At 41.5% G+C, this 4,566-nt stretch overlaps 1 non-coding gene across 1 annotated transcript; it reads right to left on the bottom strand.

Annotated features, from left to right (window-relative positions):
- Positions 1–412: 412 nt before the first annotated feature.
- LOC141644597 (small nucleolar RNA R71) lies at positions 413–519 on the bottom strand. Its single transcript, XR_012544210.1, has one exon. It is a non-coding gene; the product is annotated as a small nucleolar RNA R71 (small nucleolar RNA).
- Positions 520–4,566: the final 4,047 nt, after the last annotated feature.

The following is a 4,566-nucleotide window of genomic DNA, read 5'->3' as shown; positions in this document are numbered from 1 at the left end:
CCTTTTGCAAGAGAAGGAGAGGAGAACCCATTACAAATTACCCCACAAAATCAACCTACAATGCCTAAATTTTCGTCACATTCCGTACCTACCGAGGAGAACCTACCCAATGGTACTCCCACACCACACCATCTAACCGGAAATTTTATTGCCAAATCCGCCTTTATCCAATTAGTCGAAAGGAGCCAATTTGCAGGGGATGCCTAGTGAAGACCCTCATTCTCATATGGAAACCTTTTGTGACTATTGTGTGACTCAAGACCAAATTCGATGGGTCTTATTTCCTTTTTCTCTAATCGGCACCGCGAAACAATGGTTGAAGGGCCTTGACAAGGCCACTCTCGGAATAGATTCTTGGAAGAAGTTGGCTCTAGCTTTCTACAAAAAGTTCTACCCACCGGAAAAGACTAACATGCTAAGAGCTCAAATTACGGGTTTTAAGCAAAGGGATGAAGAATCTTTGTATGAAGCTTGGGAGCGGTTTAAGGGAATTTGTCGCTCATTTCCTCACCATGGACTTAGCGAATGGTTCTTGGTACAACAATTTTGGAACGGTTTATATGAAGATTCAAGGAACATTCTCAACATGGGATCAAATGGAATGTTCACCGAAGTTGATGACAATCAAATATGGAACAAGATTGAGGAAATGGCGGTCCATAACTCATAATATAGTAGACCTCGCAAGGCTACTAGAGGAGGAAGGCATGAAGTGGACTCCGTTACTCAATTGGGTGCTCAACTTAGTGCTCACATTGACACAATCAATTTGAAGTTTGAACAAGCTATGGCTAAACTTGAAGAAGCCTCAAAATCACCAAAGCATCATGTTAATGCCATGACGGCATCCTCATCAATCCCAAGTGGGATATGTGGGAATTGTGGAACTTTGGGACATGACCAAAGTGAATGTAGGGGAACAAATGAACAAGTGAATGCTTTCCAAGCATACAAGAGTGGTACCCCTTATTCCAATTATTACAATGAAAACACCAAGTTTCACCCAAATCTCTCATACAAAAGCCAAAATGTTCAAAATCCTCAAACAACTTACACTCCACCTCCCATGAGAAACCAAAATCAAAGACCCTTTTACAACCAAAACCAAGGTTACCAAAATCAAAATACATACAATCACCAAAATGACCAAGGTTTTGATGTTCAAAAAGCGGTCCTCCAAATGCAAAAGAATCAACAAGAGTTTTTCACTCAAATGCAAAAAGATAGTCAAGCAAAGGAAACCACCATCAACAACATTCTAGCTCACACTAAGATGTTGGAAACACAATTGACTCAGCTAGCATCTTCAAGCTCACAAAGACAAAAGGGGCAATTACCACCTCAAAGTAATCCCCCAAGACATGAAACGGTTAGTGCCATTCACTTGAGAAGTGGTACAAGGTATGAAGCACCGAAGAAGCAAGTTGAGGATGAAGTTGTGGAGGCTAGTGATAAGGAAGAAATTGTGCAAAACTCCAAAGATGGAGAATCATCAAAAGAAGAAATTTCAAAGAGAAATGAAGACAAGGTCAAGGAGAAGGAGCCCATTGTGATTAGACTTCCTTTTCCAAGTCGTCAAGCCAAGCCCAAATTTGATGACCAACTTGGAAAGTTTATGGAAATTGTGAAGAATTTGGAAGTCTCAATTCCCTTCACGGAATTAATCAATCACGTGCCGGCCTATGCGAAATACATGAAAGACATCCTCACAAAGAAGAAGTCGATCCGGAAACTTGAGACTATCGCCTTCACTAAGGTGAGTAGTGCAATACTTCAAGGGAGTTCACCTCCAAAACTAAAGGATCCGGGAAGCTTCTCAATACCGTGTACCATTGGCGACACCACGATCAACAAAGCCTTATGTGATCTAGGGGCTAGTGTGAGTGTTATGCCGTACTCGGTAAGTAAAAGGTTGGGAATGGGAGAGCTCAAATGCACCAATATCACACTCCAAATGGCCGATAGATCGACGAAGACACCATTAGGGATATGGGAAGATGTCCCCGTGCGAATTGGGAAGTTTTTCATCCCGGTGGACTTTGTCATTGTTGATATGGAGGAAGAGTCCAACATTCCAATCATTCTTGGAAGACCCTTCTTACACACCGCGGGTGCGGTGATTGATGTAAAACATGGTGAGCTCACTCTAGAAGTGGGAGATGAGAGTATAACTTTTAATCTTGACAAGACTATGAGAGCTCTCTGTTTACATGAACCGTGTTTTATGATCGATCATTATAGTCGGAAGGATGAAAGGAAGAAGTCGGAACTCCAATGGAAGAAGAAAATTGAAGATGCTCCATTCAAAGAGCAAGTGAATTGTGACAAGGAGAGCTTGCAAAGCTCACCAAAATCAAACAAAGAAGAAGAAGATGGCCTCATTGGCCAAGAAAAGGAAATGGGAAAGTTGTCACCATCAAATCAAGAGATTTTCAATGATCAACTTAATGAAGTTTGTGGTCTTTGGGACGACGAATTTGAAGGGATTTTTAATCCCTACATTGGTAATGCCATCGATCAAGACCGACAACAAGGGCCAAGGTCTATTGAATACCTCTACCATGACAATGAACAAGCTTTTGATTACTTTTTCAAGGTGTTGAGCAACATCAACAACACCTTGGACATGCCCCCTTGACATCTCATCAAGAATGAGAGTTTGGTGGAGTCCTCCCTAAACCACCATTTTTAAATATTTCTAACTCCCTAACTTGCATTTCAATTCTTGTATTGCATTTTTGTTATTTTTGGATTTTTAAACTTTGATCAAGTTAATTGTCATGTTTGAGAGAAGTGAGGGAGGGATTAATAATTTCAATTAATGTGTAGTGCTTTAGCTTAGTGTGGGGATGACAATTACCTAGGCTATCCATGCCTTAGTAGTGCCCCCCCCCCCCCACAATGAAGAACACAAGATATGAAGAAGAATGGAATAATGGCAAGGGATATGCATTGTACACGGATGGAACTGAATCCGGGTACAAAGGGGTCGAATCCGAGCGGATTCAGGAGAATCCGCCCGTTTTCAAGAAATCCGAGCGTGTTGGGTAGAAGACGCACGTCCTGAATTGAGCTGAAGTTTTCAAATTTTTTTTGTCGCAAGAAATCCGAGCGTCCTACATCCTAATCCGCCCGTCTGTGAAAATCCGCCCGTCTTGAAAAGAAGACGCCCGTCTTCTTAGCTCAGGAAAACAAGAAAAATTCCTGGACTGAAATCCTCCCGTCTTCAGGAGAATCCGCCCGTCCCGTGTCTGCGAATCCGAGCGTCTTCACTAAAAGACGCCCGTCTTTAGGCGAGTTTTTCCCAACCCAGAAAAGGCAGAATCCGCCCGTCTTGAGCAGAAACCGCACGGATTGCCCCCTGCTAGATTCGAATTTTTCGGGCTTTATAAAACCCCTCCCACATTCATTTCTTCATTCCTTCATTCATAACACTACTCAAAACCCTCAAAACCCTCATCCTCTCCATCACAAAAACAAAATTCCTCAACTACATTCACCAAAATCAAATCAAAACATCCTTTTAATAACAAATCAATCACTCCTTTTTCAATAAAAATCAAAACCAAGCACAAAATCTTCAACCTTTGAGTCGATTTTTGAATTCATAAAGGCAAAGCCTTTCATCTTTAAATCGATTTGGGTGCACTAGAAATTGAAGATTTTTCACTCTTTCTTGGTTAATTCATCAATGGCAAGGACTAAGGGAGCAACAAAGGCAAAGGCACCAAAGGCAAAGACACTTTCACAAAGGCAAAAGACTCTTCAAGCGAAGAAAGCATTGGCTATGGTGGTAGCAAACCCAAACTTGGAAGTGCAACAACAACAACAACCTCCCATGGGTGCAACAACATCCACTACTCCGGAAATTGATCAACTTGCAAACTATCCGGAGGTAACTTTCATTTCCAAAACTCATAGGGACACTTTTGCTAAGTTTTCTAGAAAATCATTTCAATCCACCAAGTTTATATGTGAAGATACCTTAGAAAAATTGGGTGTCCTTGAGCAAACTAGAGCCTTTTTCAAAGCCATGGGGTTGGAGAAATTGTTTGAATCAAAAGAATTGACATACCCCTCCCTTACCTTAGAATTTTTGAGTTCTTTGAAAGTTAACAAGGTTGAGACTATGGAGAACCTCGAGTTTCGTCTAGCTAATGTTAGTAGATGCATCCCCTTTAGGGAATTGGGTAAAGCATTGGGTCTTAGTGATGAACCGAGTTATTTTAAGAATGTTGGCAAATATGACCCCGACCCTCTTTGGGAGGCAATTTCCGGAAGGAAATTTGAAGACTTTCATGCGAGTCGTGCTCTTTTAGTCCACCATCCGGGCATAAGAGTATGGCACAAGGTCGTAGGGAGCACCATCAATGCAAGAAAAGACACCAATCATTTCACCAAACTCGATTTTGTTCTCCTTGAGTCGGCTTTGAATATTGGAAGAGTACACACCAAGCCTTTCAACTTTCTAAGGCTATTGGTGGATAGATGGCTCAACATTGATTGTGGGAAGAAAGGCACTACCGTTATTGTAAATGGAGCCCTAGTCACTATCCTAGCTAAATA

This window comes from Silene latifolia, chromosome 2 (genome assembly GCF_048544455.1).
Source record: "Silene latifolia isolate original U9 population chromosome 2, ASM4854445v1, whole genome shotgun sequence".
Lineage (NCBI taxonomy): Eukaryota > Viridiplantae > Streptophyta > Magnoliopsida > Caryophyllales > Caryophyllaceae > Silene > Silene latifolia.
The sequence above is the reverse complement of the archived record's forward strand: the minus strand, read 5'-3'. Positions and strand labels throughout refer to the sequence as shown.